The sequence below is a fragment of the Protopterus annectens genome, chromosome 3.part1 (assembly GCF_019279795.1).
Source record: "Protopterus annectens isolate FY-2018-M chromosome 3.part1, PAN1.0, whole genome shotgun sequence".
In the NCBI taxonomy this organism is placed as follows: domain Eukaryota; kingdom Metazoa; phylum Chordata; order Ceratodontiformes; family Protopteridae; genus Protopterus; species Protopterus annectens.
Genome location: NC_056732.1, coordinates 1,534,484,646 through 1,534,500,907, shown reverse-complemented (window position 1 = coordinate 1,534,500,907; position 16,262 = coordinate 1,534,484,646). Strand labels below are relative to the sequence as shown.

The 16,262-nt window shown below is 40.9% G+C and overlaps 1 protein-coding gene across 2 annotated transcripts in view; it reads left to right on the top strand.

The window, feature by feature from the left end:
- LOC122798555 (autophagy-related protein 9A-like) overlaps positions 1-16,262 on the top strand; it is a 1,089,020-nt gene that overhangs the window by 353,235 nt on the left and 719,523 nt on the right. The window lies entirely within an intron of this gene.

Sequence of the window (16,262 nt, the reverse complement as noted above, 5' to 3'; positions counted from 1 at the left end):
GAACTACAAAAATTGTAGTCATAGCTCTCTGATCATAATTTATGTGTTATGTGTTCATGACTTGGATGTCAAGAAATTCACCTCTTAAATTTCATTCTTGGGGTGAATTTCTTGATATTCATGTCTCAAACACATAACAAGCTGGTCATGGTCCGAGACCCAGTTGTAATCTTGTGTATTGTAAATATGGATCTTTTGCATGGGTAAAATGCTTTTTTTTCCCCTGTAACTCTCAGATGTGCAGATTAATGTTTGATTTTTGTAGTAATGTGACTTTATCCCTTATGTAACTGACATTTCACTGCATTTGGGGGTATTTACCCTGTAGGTGTAGTCTGGATGACAACTACCCTGTGTCATACCACATTTAAAAAAAATGCTAGAACTGTGCAACATTTATTGGGGTACATTATACTTTGGAACTGAAGGGTATTACAATGTTTAACTGCTTTCATAACTTCATCCACATTTTTGGCTAAAGTATGTGTTTTATTTGAAGAAAGGAATAACTTTGTCTTCTGTTGTTGATTGGATAGTTTGGAAAAATTCTCAAAGCCATACTGAAATGGCTTTGTTAGAAAAATATTTTGTAAAATTTACTCTGGAAATTGAGACTACAAAATTAGAGTGTTTGCATTGTTAACTGATGTAAGCAAACAGACAGTTTCATAACTGTGAACTTAAGACGTCTTTGGGTCAAAGGAAAAAGTCATTAAACACCCCGTTTTCAGAACTTCATAGTTAAATTTGAGCTTATGTTTTGGTACATGCTTTTTCACTTGGAGTATGACTTGCTTTGAAAATCATTTTCCAAGTCCAGATATTATTATTGATAACATTATCAACCCCCTTTTTTCCCATTTTCTACATGGGTTCTGGGTGTCATGTTAATTATTGCCATTTCTCTCGATGCAATGCTGCACTCCTGCCATCTTTGACACTCACGCCTGACTGTTGCAGATCTTCTGTCACACAATCCATCCACCTCTTTCCTGGGACACCCTTGTTTCCTCTTACCTTCTCCCTGTCTGTCCCAAAACTTTTTCACCAGAGTATCTTCTGCTTTTCTGCACACACCCAAACTACTGTAATCTGTTCTCTTTGATTTTTTTCTGCAATTGGAGCTACCTTGGCTTCTGTTCTTGTATCCTACTTTCTATGGCTGTCCCTCTCACTGATAAAGAAAAGTTTACTGTTGCACGTTATTAAAGATCAGAGATTAGCTTCAGTTTCTGAACTAGCTTAAACTGGTGGGTCTTAGAACTAAATTTATTTTTTTCCGGTTGAACTTGTTACTAATAGCTCTTTCAGAACATCCCTGAACGTGGTCTTGCAGATATGGATACATTTTATCTTATTCATAGGTTCATAGGTTTATACTAGGCTATCTGCCCTAAGGCATTTATAAGCCTAGCCCAAAGTTTTGTGGCTTACACCACCCCTTATGTTAAAAAATACTGTGCCCATTAGTTTGTTGTGCCTCTGTCCAGCAGTGACACAGAGATGATTCCCGGGGTAAACCTACGATCTCCCATCCACCGGTCAAGATTTCTCTTGAACAGAGCCAGCGAGGTGCTCTGCCTCGCATGGACTGGGATTCTATTCCACAGCATAGGGAGTCTCTGGGTGACAAATCTATCCCTCCAGCATGTCCTATTTATATCCGTGCTAAGGTTTAAGTCGCTTGCTCTAGTGGATCTGGTAGATTTGGATTTTTTGAGGTGGAGCATGTCCATTAATTCCGGGTTGGACATGGCCTTGTATGTCAGGCACAGGTCACCTCTGAGCAGGCGGTATGCGACTGAATAGAGCTGGAGTTTCTTCAGTCTGGCAGCATATGACAGATTTTGGAGTCCCTTTATCCTTTTGGTGAGGAACTTTTGGGGTCTCTCCAGTTGCTGCAGGTGTCGGGTGAGATACATCCCGAATGGGGCATTGTACTCGATCATTGGTCTGATAAGTGAAGAGTACAGGGGAACAATGACCTCACTTGATCTGGATGTGAATCCCTTCATGATCAGGTGGGCAATGTAGAAGGTCTTTCTAACCACTTTAGCAATGTGAGTGTCAAAAGAAAGGCCACTGTCAACCTGGGTCCCCAGGTCCCTGATAACCTCTTCTGTGCTTAATGGATTGCCACCTATATGGTAGCTTGGGGTTACCTTGTTTTTCCCGAAGGGTATGACTATACATTTTTTGGCATTTAACTTCAGGCCATGGCTCTGGCACCAGTTATCAGTTTCTGAGAGACCCCTCTGAAGGATATCTGTGTCTGATGTACTTTCCACTATGGCGCCCAGTTTGCAGTCATCTGCAAACTTTGTCAGCCATAGTCCTCCTATGTTTGCCTGTACTTCTGAGAAATAGATGCAGAACAACAGGGGGCCAAGGACTGAGCCCTGTGGGACCCCACTTGTGACCGGCTTGGAGTCTGACATGGCGCCAGCAACTCTAACCCTGTGGGTTCTGTCCTTTAGCCAGTTTGCAACCCATCTTGTGACATATGGGTTTACATTTAAGCTGGTAAGTTTCTCTATAATACCCGAGTGGGGTATTGTGTCGAAAGCTTTTGCAAGGTCAAGGTAGGCTGTATGGACTGCCTTTCCCTCATCAATGGCCTTGGTGACTGTTTCGAAGAAGTCGGCCAAGTTCAAAAGGCATGATCTGCCCTTGACAAAGCCAAACTGGGTCGGGTCCAATGTCTGCAAGTCCCCTATGTCTTTGTGTATGAGTTCCATTATGATCCTCTCCATAGCTTTGCAGACCAGGCTTGCTAAGCTTATGGGGCGGTAATTTCCAGGGTCCATAGAGGTACCGCCTTTGTGGAGTGGGACCACAGTTGCCGTACGCCACTCCTTGGGCACGTATCCTGTGGTAAGGCTAAGATTAAACAGCTGCCTTATATGCGGGTTTAGTTCCTCGTTGAGTTCGTGTAGCACACAGCCCGGGACACCATCCGGTCCCATTGATGCTGTGTTTTTAGCTTTAGAGAGAGCAGCTTTCACCTGCGCATTAGAGATGTCTGGGAGGCTACACTCCGCTGGGATAGTGATCTCTCCTTTTGGGGAGGAGAGGGGGGGTGAAGTTTGCACTGAACCTGTCTGCCAGTATGTTGGCAATGTCTGTGGGTTCAGTGATTTTTGTATCATTTTGGACTAATTCTGTGCATATCTGGGAGTTTCCACCCAGGTTTCTAACATAGCTGAAGAAGGCCTTATGATTGTCTTTTGAATCTATTGCAATTTTTCTCTCAAATTAGTTCATGACTGTCTAGTCATCATAGAAAATGTGTTACTTTTTATTTATAATTCAGTCATCTATCTTTTTACTTATCTGTTCATTCTTCTAACAATTGGCATGACCAAATAAATTTGCATAGATTATGTTTAGATTGGAGGGAAATTTGGTCTCAGTATATAATTATACTCTCTTTAACAAGTTTTTGCATCAGCAGTTAATATTTCACAATCATGTTATGTACCTTTTAAGCTGATGTTGCTGTTCTTCCATTTGTCCGGTCAGCTTGATCCATTACATTTGTTTTGGATGTGTTCTAAACTCAGGCAAATTTATTCTTTTTTCTGTCTTAAAATATGGCATGTTACATGCTGACACAGGAGCTGGTTTAATTGCATTTTAAATGCACTCATTTTGAACCTAGCCAAAGAATCCAACTTGACTTGTAAAGAAAACTGTGTGTTTGCATTCAGTATGCGTAGGATATCTGCTCGTTTTCTCAAAACAGATTAAAAGCGCAGGGAAAAAAACTAATTGTGAGTTAGAATATCAAAATCTAGATTACACAAACTTTGTACATGCTAAACTGTCTATTAAAATCCACAAAACTCCCAAATAAAGCATTAGATGCCACAAACTGATTGAATGTTGTAAAGTAATATGGACATTTCCTTTTATATGCGGTACATCGCAGAACCAGAACTTACTTGGTATGTTATGAACATTAGGAGAAAATAAACAAAGAAAAAGAAACATATTATGCTAGTCAGTATTATAACCAGCCATCTACTTAAAAATGTTCCTGTTTATCACTTGCCGGAAGTACTGGCTTAATATTCATGCAAACTACCAAACTGTCTTTATGTTTATTCAAATGTAGAGAAAAAAATAGCCATGTGAAGACTGTTGGGCAGGGTTTGGTAATGGGGGGTAGAGGTACTGTTGTAAAACAATGCCCATATAGCTGCCAAATTATGACCCAAGATCTACACCACTGTTGATGTAACGGCTTGGAAGAGGGATACAATGTGAAGCAGTAACCCGGCTTCCTGAAAGACAAGGAGAGCAAAACTCTTTCCTTGTGTCTCTGCACACAGAATGATGGTGGTTGAGAATACTCAGTGGAGTGATCGACTAGAGGGTACCTTTCATAGTCCCATACAGATGTCAGAATACCATCTGTGGGAAAAATGAAATGAAGGGAAAATACTGGTAACACCCTACTAGAAGTAACTCCAGAATGACCTCATGATCTCATATATTACTTCCTCACCCTTGATTATGAGAGCTTGAGTTCACTACTGTTTACTACTTCCTCAGACAGTAAGGGTTTTGGGAGAAGTGCAGCCTTATTAGCTATTTGGGGATGTCCAAGGGTGTAAACACCACCCATCTCCCAGCTGAATGGCTGGAATTCTCTTGTTGCTAGCATATTTCAAGGGAGTGGGCCCTCAAGACCAGTGATGTAACTCAGTAACATTTATATAAAGACTAAGGACTTTTTTCCCTAAGCCTGTCCTGCATTCAACAGGGTTCATTGTCCCAGAGTACTGTGGCCATCTGTGAATGGGCTTCCAAGCCATGCATTTGACTTTAGGCAGTTATTTGACATATGGAGGGACCCTGTATTATGTTAGTGTGGGAGTTCACTGTTCTAGAACATATAATTGTGCAAGTGCCAGACACATTGTAGGCCTTTCCAATTTCTGCTGGTGCCACATTTCCTGACCTTGGGCATAATCCCGTTTCAGACTTGACCCCACTTACGTTAGCTATGAATGAGCTTGCCTTAGCTGGAGCTGTGGTGTGAAGAAGTACCCCCCCCCATGTCCTGGAAAGGGGATTTAGAGGACCTGGAGAAAACTGTCACTGAGATCCATCCCCAAACAGCTTCCTTTTGAATGAGCCCTTCTTTGAAGAACTCTCTCAAGCTTATGAAGCATATTTAGAATAATTTGGGAGACCATTTGAGCCCCTTATCAAGAATGTCATACTTTAAGTCTCTCTGTACCTAGATACTGTTCCCTCCAAAGAAGGCAGGATCGTTTTAAAAGCCCTGGCTGAATGGAGTGTGATCCTGAACTGCCATCCCAGAATGGACTCCTTTATGACCCTCTTTGTCTATGATGCCACAAAAGATTGTTTTCTTGTCATATGACAAGAGTCCAGAGTTTTGTACACAGTGCATAACACAGTATTCTCCTCTGCCACAGTTCAGGCTTCACTCCCTCCAAGGGACTGCGAAAGCAGGCCACCATGAATGCTGCATTTTCTGAGGAAGTTTTATTCAGTCATTCTTCCCTGGATCTGGTCAAAGACCTCCAAAGAAATAAGCAGGCTCTTAGTAGGACTGAAGACCTCTAGGATTTCATCTGCTGCATCATTGTCTTCCAGGTCAAGGTAACCGTTATTGAAGAAGAAGACGCCCTCTTGCAGAAGAAGATTCCCTCATGCATCAGACACTGTGGTTTCACCTGACTCTGACAGTTAATTATTCCATTAAGGTGAATCCTCTTGACAGCTAACAGAGTCCTGAATGCTGGGTAGTGATGCCTTTGCTTTTGGGGAGTTTCAAGCTTGCGCCAGTGTAAAGTACTAATACAGAAAACCATTGGGTTTTCAAGACTCATACATGGCCAATTCTTACAACTCTTAACTCTTTACCTCAAAAGTGCTGTGCTTCTAGAGCAAATGATTTCTCTAGAGCTGTTGAGACAAGCCCAGTTTATATTGTCAGTTATGCTATAAGTGGTATTCCTTGTTCAGAATAAGCCCTGAGTTTTGAACTCATCTCTTCCTAGCTGTGAATCAGAGAGTGCTTCTTCCCGTTGTGGGCTTTAATGGCTTCATTAAATCCAACCAGTTCATTAAGTTCCAGACAGTGACTGATATTTCTGGATATGGCAGATGACTTTTGATATATCAGCATCTGGAATCCACACAGGAATTGCCTTCAGTCTTCTCTGAGTGAAATCACTTTCAATACAAAATGCTGCCTTTTCGTCTGTCACCTGCACATTCAGCATTTTTCAAGGTGATAGTGATTGTGATAGAGGTCTTACAAGAAAAGGAGCTCAGATTGCTTCCCTCCCTGAATGACTGACTCCTGTTGAGCCTTTAGAGAGAGACTTCCTCTTAGCTTCCATGTAGGGGTCACTCCTGTAGTTGTGGTTCTCTGAAGATTAGGAGAAGTCCTCTCTGATTCAGTCTTAGAAGATTTGGATGATCGTCTTCATTCACTCAGAGCTGGACTCATTGTAGTACTGGTGATTCCTATCATTGAGTGGGCCCAGGAGGTCAGGTCATGTCTGTGGCAGCCTTGGAGGGTATGGTGAAATTTCCCAGGCTTCGACCAGTCTTTGTTTTCTGAGGTTGCAAGTTGACATCTTCTAAACAATAATTTTAATGCATTTGTGGATGCAGATGTTGCAATGAACTGTGAGATGTCAGTACCTGCGGTTACCATGCACTCACAGAAAAGCTTCTAGTGTCAGGCCTTTGTTGCTGGACCCTAGAATACTGGATGGTTCCTTCTCTTTACAAGGAAAGTTTTCCCTTCCTGCAGTGGAACTAATCATATGTCGTAATGATGATTGTTTTACTGTCAGGGCTGGGAGTCCACATTGCCTCCTCTGCTATTCAGAGGAAGTGGTTATTACTGGAAAAGTGGCTTTAGGTAAATCAGCTAAAGCTACAATCTGTCCTTCTTACCAAGAAGGCTTTGGAGGGAAGCTGTGCATATTTTCTCTTGATTCAGTCAACTTGCTAGTCCATAATGTGATACCTGCACAAGCAATGTCTCTAGTGGGAGCCAGTGCTGGCCAGGAGATTGTCAACAGACAGAGACTTCTGTCTCAACCATTCAAATCCTTCGTGAGACAAATGCTAGCAGACACACTGAGGTACTCCTCTAGTCCCTGTCCTGGAATTATTGATTTGTGAGTACTCCCTTTTCAAGGTCTTCTGGAAATGGTACATTCCTGGATACTGATCTGTTTACTACATTTGAAGAATGCAGCCATCCACTTCATTGTCTCTGTGTGCAGCAGGGAGTAGAACTGTCTTCTACTTTCAACTTTAGTTTTATTTGATTGCTTATTTCCTAACTACTGCGCATACATTAAAGTGAAGTAAGCAGTATATTATAGTGATATGTGGACAGAAAAATAATACATATTTGTTGGATTTGGATTACCCCTAGTAAGTACACTCTTCAGTATAAAGCTATGCAAATAAGTGATAGTATGGAAAAGAATAAGGAAAATAATTAAAGCTGAAAAAAGCAAGTTACTGATGAAATCCATCCATCCTCAACCCCCTTTTCCCATTTTACACATGGAGTCGGGTGTCACTTCAGCAGTGACAATCATCTTGAGCCAAGGTTTACACTGCCGGGTGGCTACCCCTGCCGTGGTAGTTCATCCATAGCACTCACTCGCACCTACGGCCAATTTAGAATATCCAGTCCACCTGCTGCAGGTCTTTGGAATGTGGGAGTAAACCGAAGCACTTGGTGGAAACCCACATGACTGCAGGGAGGGCATGCAGACTCCACAGAAGGCACCCCAGCCGAGAATCGAACTGGAGAACCTCTTGCTGTGAGGCAACAATGCTAACCACTGCACCACTGCGGCCGCCCAAATTAATGATTAAATGTATGTATGATAAGCTGTTTGTAAACTGGGTTCAGAAATGTAATTTGCACTATAATTATTTAAATGCAGTTATCCAGAGATTCTCTGCCCAGTTTTTAAAATCCACATAACATCCAGTTTTGAAAGAAACTCCCAGGCATAGGTCATTGAAGACCAAGCATCTAAGTTCAGCAACCTTGGCAGTGATGATCAGTGTCTGCTGACCAGGACTGTATATGGTGTCAGTAACATGTTGCTGGTAAAAGTAGAATACCTTTCCAGTCTGCCAAGTCCCAAAAATGTGTACTGCATAAAACTCTGTGGCCACAGTGCAGCAAATGCACCCTGAGGTGAAGACCCGTAAAGCAGGCAAGCACTGTATTATCTCCAAGGTAGTCTAACAACACTGAAAAGATCTTTGCGCATACTATTAATCCATTACCCCTTTAACAAGTACTTACTCAGGCCAAGTGCAGGCCTGCTCACAGGTATAACATAGAACACTGGTGTAGTTAGGACTGAAATAATTCCAAAGTTTAGATTCTTTAATTCTACCTAAGTTCCTAGCCAGGGTGTCAGGAGTGGTTCATAGCATCACAGGCTTTACAAGGTAGCCATGCAGTGAGGCCATTTCTGCCTTGCCAGTACCCACCCTAAGGCTTTGCCTGTCTTTTACAAGGAGAGCCAGCCGAGTCATACTAGGAGGGAATTTGTGAACACCCATTCAGTTGTCCATCTCTAAAGGCAGGCAATGTGCCACACTTCTTAATTTAGAGAGAGAGTTTGTTCCAGAGAAGGACTAGGTGCTGCATGACCAACATTTTCCTCTTCTTAGTCTTATTTATTTGTTGGAGTCGATTTAGGTCTCTGGCCTTAGTTTTAGCTGGGATATTTGATTTATTTAGGTACAAGATTTCTTAGTCTTCTGGATTCTTCATAGCCCTATAAGCTAGGCACACATTGTCCCTAAGGAATCTATATGAAATTGAGTACAGGGGCATAGCCCTCATACTTTCCTAGCAGTTAAAGTCTTTTAACCTCTATTCTTTTTAGCCACAACCCCCCAGGTCTCTCCAATTGATTGACATACTTAGTAAGGTACATTTCAAAGCGGATTTTTTTTTTTAAAAACATCTTTATTAAATTATCACTTAAACGGACACACCTACATCAGTAGCCGTTACATACATTATACATTGCACGTATGTTTTCTTTCTTTATAACAACTGTCATTTATGCAACATTACACAAGCTGTTCATTTCCTGCCTTCCCTTAAAGTCATTCCCTAATCTGGACACTATTTTGTACTGTTCCCACAAATTCTGTTTATTTCTATGTAATTTGTTCTTCTCTTTTCTTAAGATCCAGTTTCTAGTTCTTTTATCTCTTCTACAATATTCAAGATTTCAAATACATTTGGTTTACATTTTGGTAATTACTTTTTTGGCAACCAGTAGAATTAAATTTAATAAGGTCATACTAAGTCTATGCAATTAAGATCCTGTGTCCCACCTCAAAATAATCATTTCCTTCATTACAGACATTTACTCCCCCAGTATTTCTGACGCAGTAAAATATGTTTCTGGTTACCTCTTTCTTCCCCATAACACGTCCAACATTTGCTACCTGCCAGATGAAAAATTATTTCAACTTTGCTTTATCCACATACTTCCAAGAAAAATCCTAAACCTTCTGGACTTTGTTGCTTACTTGGGAACCATACATGTGTCCTCCTAGTATTCCTTTATAATTGTTTTCCAGTCTGTCTTCCCAGTCTTTTGCATTTTTATAGTTATCATGAAGTATTTTATATTCCCTACTAAATATCACCCTTTTCCCAGCAGCTTATGTTCTAGATTGAATCAAAAACTTTGCCAGAAAAGGTATTTCACCTAGGACTCCCATATTCCTTTCTCTTTGCCTATGCTCCTGTCAATCCCATGTAGGGAAGATGGTTTCTAACCTGCAGTCCAAACTTCTTTTAGGCCTCATCCCACTCCAATATTCTTCCACCCCATTTACATGCTCCCAATACTTTGGTTCCTTTGCCTGTTTTCTCAAATAAATTTCAGCCCCCACTTGCCTATTTTCTTTGCCACTCCTTGCAGTCATCCCTATTGGCAAAAATCTCCTTTTTTCATTCCCTTTTTGGTTTAGATGGTCATCATATTGATCACTTCTGCAGTAGCCGTAGCTATATGGGTTATTTTATGCTAAGGATATAATACCCGGCCAGCTTTGAAAGCTTCAGGGCATGTTCAACGTGCCCAAATATTAGTCAGCTTGACCTGACCTGACTAAAGAGACAGGTTTGGGTGCCAAGCCCTTTAGAGATTTCCTGATGCAGAAGAGTATGCTCCTCTGAGGCTTTTGAGGATTGATTGTCATCTTGTGCTGTTCTTTTACAGAACAGATATGTTCCATTTGGGGAAAATCTTTCACTTAAAAAAATGTTATGTTTGCCAACACTTTCCTGTTCAGGAAAGTTATTTTAAAGGTAAGAGTCTGTGTTAGACTGTCATGAGACTGTATTGTATACTTTTAAGCGAGGGTGCTTTTATTTCCTGTCAGTTTAAAATTTGTTTAAAGTATTTAAAAACAAAACCCTTTTTTCCTGTGGAGAAATTGTATTGTTTTACTTTTTTGGGGCTGAATAAGCATTTTCAAGTGTTGTTACTGTGTTTTTAATCTGTGAAAAAAGTGACTTTTAAAAACTTTAAAATGTTACCACTTTTTGCCGCTTGTTTCCCCTTTGAAAGAGGCACCAGTTCAGCTTGACCATAGAACAAAGTGTCCCATGGTCAGTCTATTTTCCAGCCACAAAAAGAATAAGTTAAGCAAACAGCCTTTGCCTCCACAGCAGGTTAGCAATTTGTCCCAGCCACATGTGGGTGACTTCTCTGACCATTAATTGTACCTCACATCACTCATCTTTTACCTCAGATCCGTCTGGTGTAACACCTACAGCCACTATGGACCAGGGTTTAACCACATTTTCTGCAGCTGTTGGGGTCCCCTCAATGGCTAGGGGAGAGACATTCTCATCAATCCTGGGAGAGGGAACTGGAAAGACTTCCCTGTTTTGTCAGAATGTTGTGCCCATCCCAAGGGAAGTTGCTGCAGTGATTAATAACACCATTTGCCAAATTTCTACCTGTCAAAAAGAAACAGAAAACGAAACATGTATTACTCTTTCATAAATTTCTTATTTCAGGAGAAATTACTGGGTCTGGCTCAAGGCTTAATTCAGGCTATTGATACTTCTTATGAACTAGTTTCTGGTAAAAGAAAAAGGGATAACTCTTTTCCTGAAGAGGTTCAAGGTTATGAATCTGGACAGGAAAATGATGAGGGCAGATACAGGATTTTCTCCTCAGATTTCTGATTCAGTCTCAGAGGAGAGCTCAGTTTCTGATTCTCCCTGTTTGGTTTTCTCTTTCTCTGAGTCTGTTTCCAGATTGTGGCAGTGTTTTCAGTGGGAGAACACTGAGGTTTCTTAGTCCCTCAGAAAATAGTATGGTCTATTTGTGACGATGTGAGGTACTGCCAGCTATGCTAGAAGTATGGCAGTTGATTTTGTAACCTATGCCAGCAGAGCTAACTGGAATTTTGTAAAGAATTGTATATCATTTGTTTATCAAACTGATTTGTACACATGCTTTTGTTGAAAAATGTATTTATAAAGCTGCTTAAGAAGTGTAACAGTAGGTCCTGACTGTATTGCAGCTGATTAAGTGTATATGTTTTAACAGCAGATATTAGATGAGAAGAGATTAATCTCAGTCCAGCTAACTTTGAAAAATAGTAAGACATTAAGTTGCTTAATTTTAGGCCATAAAGATTGTATCTTAGAGTTCCGATTGTAGCTAGAGACTAAATGTCTGTGCCAGAGAATGGTTTATTAGCTCCTGTAGGAAGAGTGGAAGTGTTTTATGTTTTATGATTTTATGACTTCCAGATGTTGTAACACATCTTAGCAAAGCTCTATCAGTGTGTATGGTGACATATATGAGCTAAATTCTGGTTCAGTTTCTAGGAATGTGGTAGCACAGGAACCAGAAGTCAGATGACCAGATGTATTTGCTGTCGTTCTGTAATCTATGACAAAAACGATGTTTTAATATCAGATGAGAGAAAAATCTCAGGGCAGGTTGTTTTTGGAACCTGACAGAGAAGAACCCCTCCCCAATACTTCATCTTGCATTGCTGTAGTTAGTGACCAGGGAATAGTAATTATTTATATCACTCAGGAACTTGTAGTGAGATTAGTTAAGTACTGTTTTTCTGTATCTGTTTAAATTTGTTAATCTGTGTTATTTTAGCATTTCCTGTGATTGAAACTCTGGTGTTTACTGTAAATAGATATTTAGTATTTTCATGTTCTTTTCTTATTTATTATTAAATATTTAAACTTTTCATTGTGGCTGGTCTTTTAGAGAACATTTTAATCTCTGAGAGTACTTCTATGTATTTGGTGACAGCTCTGGCCACTCCTGAAAGCCCTACTGTTGGTCAAACTACCATATGTATTAATATTAATTTCACTTGGTATAATTGGATACCCTTGCAAGAGACTTGGAGCAGCTGGCTTTGGAGTGTCTAGTGGTGGTGTAACTACCTTATATAGTCTGGTCAGAAGGGGGCATAGCTAGTAAATGTATTCCAGCCTTTCCCAGAGGTGTGTGTGTGTGTGTGTGTGTGTGTGTGTGTGTGTGTGTGTGTGTGTGTGTGTGTGTGTGTGTGTGTGTGTGTGTGTGTATTAAATCTCAGGACTGTGTGTGTCAGCTGTTTGGAGCAGGGACACAAAGCACTGGTTTCACAGAGGTGCTGGAGAACTTGGCTTGAACACACTGAGGTCTCAATTCTATAGCTAAGCCAGTGGGGAGTCTTACTGGGGACCTGGAGGGAGATGGATAGATAAATCCAGACCCAGGACTTGGTGTGTTCCCTGTGTGCTCTTAAGGGAAGTTGTGCTTGATGCATAGAGCTGCAGCTGGAAATTCTGGGTGTATCCATTTTTGTTCTAAGTGAACGTCCCTCTCCAGTGCCAGTGGTGAGGATTAATGCTCCTTGATTAATGGCCCAGAGAGGGGATGTCACACTGTTACAGAAGGAATTTCCAGAACCTTCACCTATTCCTCTGAGTCTGCCAGCTTTGGAAGATGTGTGTCACTGTCTGCAGTTTTCCTAATAGTCATACAGCTGTCCCTAAAAAAGCATATAGGAGGTATAAAGTTCCACAATTATACACTTTTCCTAAACCTGACCCAGCAGCTATGAGGTTTGTTAATCCTGCGCTTCTAAACAGTTATTTATTTCCAATTGTACTCTTTTTGATAAGGATGGGAAAATTATTAATAAGTGAAGGAGAAAAGTGTATGCTTCTGCAACTTTGATTTTCAGAATTTTGAGCTGTCAGAATCATGTGTTAAAGTTTGTTTTAGTTGTGAAATTATAAGGAATGTTTTGTCTGCAGTTTCTTCATGTAAGAAAAAAAATCTGCCTTAAATAATTTAGTTTCTTCTGTTGTACAAGTCGCTACTCTTTGTTTACAGTGTGTGCATGACTCCATTGATACTTCTTACAGGGCTGTTGCCACTGGTACTCTTCTGAGGAGGTTTGCCTGGCTACTTTCTTGGAACCTCCAAGATATTAAAATGAGATTCTAAATTCTCCTTTGGATAGTGATTTAGTTTCTTTGCTGCAGAGGTGATCAAAAGGTGTAATGAAAGGGATAAGTTGATGCAGGGAATCTCTTAAGGTTTTTCTGCTTGCCTTTTCCAAATTTGGCAAAAAAAAATCTCAACAAAAGGCAGGACAGTTCAAAAAGTCAGAAAGGCTGTTTTAGGGACCTAAATTTCCACTCTCACCTGACCCTGACAACCCCTTTTCCCTTCCGGAAAGTCTGAATTTCCATTTTAGACAAATGGGTTCTAAAGGTCACTCATCAAGTTTACAGATGTCAGTGTGTGGAAATTCCTCCTTTCCAGGGGGTGATCCCTCATCCACTAGACCAGAGTTTTATTTCTACCAGTCCTTCATCACATGCTTTCCCAGAGGGATTGGAACCAGTCCCAGGAGTTCACCCATGTTAGTATTAACCAGGTCAAGGATGTTGCTTCCTCTAGTGGGGGGGGTCAAAATGAGCTGGTCTGTGGCATTGGAATTGATGAATTACAGGAAGCGTTGGGCCAGTGTATTGGTGCTTAAGTAGTTTTCCCAGTTGATGGAGGGGTAGTTGAAGTCTCTGAGTATGAGAGCATTGGGTTGGACCTTGATAGATTCCAGGGTGCTTAGGAACATGGGGTGAGAGTCTAGGGACATGGTTGGGGGCATATAGCAGGCTATGACCTGGATCGTCATCTTACCCAGTGTTAGTTGTACCTAAAGTATCTCACATGTGTTATACTGGGCTACTAGTCTGGAGGTGTGCATATCCTTTACGAATATGGAGACACCACTGCCTGTGGAGCTTCGGTCCATGTTAGTTGGGATATTTAGGAGACACCCTAATGTTTATGGATATCAGTTGGGTACGACAACCCTGTGTTTCCAGAAGTCAAATATTCCTCTTATGCTGTGCTGATGATGCCATAAGAAAGCAGAAACATGCATGTCCACAGCTAGAGGGTTTGGCTTTATTGGCCTGAAATTGTCCATAAATTGACTCAAAAGTAAAAGAAAAAGTCATGGACATTCAGAATTGCCATTTAGCTGAAACACCTGATATCCTTAAAGGGTAATTTGCATATATCCCATGTTGCCTCTGATACAAGAGGTTTAAGGTATCACACAATGGAAAGTCTAGCTTTGCTAGATTTTTCTTTTTGTGTTTTTTTAACCAGTTGGTTTTCCTGTGTGACCTTTTACTCATTGTTTTAGTCATTCAAATTTCTTGGTAACGCTAGAATTAAGAGATGCTTAGTATCGCATTCCTAGTCATCCAGACGTTAGGTGTTTTCTTAGATCACATTATTAGTTCTCTGCTGTACCCTTTGGACTATCCACTGCACCAAGAGTGTTCACAAAATGTCTAGCTCCGTTTATAGCTCATTGCAGTTTACAGGGTATTCGCATTTTTTTTTCATATTTAGATCATGTATCTTTGCAGAGTCTTTTATAAACAGTCAGGAATCACTTGGGTGAGATATCTCTTGCACAGGATGGGACTCCAAGAGAACATTTAGAAGTCTGTTTTCACTCCTTGGCACAAAATTGTGTTCCTGGGTTGTCAGACACATCAGTTCAAAGAGCTTTTCTACAATAGGAAAAAAACAGAGCTTTATCTAGATCTATTTATAAGGGTTTCCTGTCAGACTTTGGTCACTGCGAAGGAATACCTCAAGATTTTGGGTCTCTTAGTGTCTATGATTCTCATGATATTCCTGACAAGACTTCAAATGAGAAGGTGCAGTGGTATCTGAAGTCTCTTTGGTTCCAACATCAATATCCGTAATCCTTTCAAATCCCAGCTCTGGGGTTTGTCAGAATGGAAATCACTTGGTGGAGACAGCAAATATCCTTAAGTCAAGGGCTCCTCTTCTCCCTTCCTATTCCAAAGCAGTTACTTGCCGCATGCATTTCAGACTTTGGGGAACAGTTTCAGGAGGTATAAAAGTATAAGATGTGTGGGGCAACAAGAACAAGTATAGACACATAAATATAAAAGAGATGTTTTCCTTGCCCAATGCAGTGAACTCTCTGTATCAGCTTTGGTCCCCAGGACTACTTCAAGTTGTCACAGACAATACCACAGTCATGTATACATCAACAGAGCTGGGTCTTACCACCTTCGCAGGCTAGCCATGTTAGCTTGGCGTATGGCTTCACAGCACAGTCTCATTCGACAGGCATCCTGCATTCCATCAGAGCAAAATTGTCTGGCAGACAAGGACAGAGCGTCATGAATGAAAACTAGATCTGGGGGTATTTCAAGATTTGATCCATCTGTGGGGAGTTCCTCAGGTTGACCTGTTTATCTCCTCTCTGAACAGCCAGCTGTCAAGATTCTGCTCCAACACCACTTACAAGAAGTGCCTGTAAGACAGATTCCTTTTCTTTTCCTTGGACGGGAATGTTCCTGTATGCTTTTCCACCCTTTCCACTGGTATTCAGTGTACTTCTGAAGATTCAGAAGAAATGCCCCAAGATCATTGTGGTGACTCCCTTCTGGCCCAGGCAACAGTTGTTATCATTCTTTTGGAAATGGACAGGGCAATTTGCCACAAGCGTCCTCACAGAATGGATCTACTCACACAAAATCAGTGTGTTTAATACATCCTAACCCTGCCTGGATCGTAGGGTCTTGATTCCCTTTAGGCACCTTTTTTGAGACATGCAGCAGGTACTAATAGAAGTAAGAAAGACTTTTACTGGAAAATCATATATTA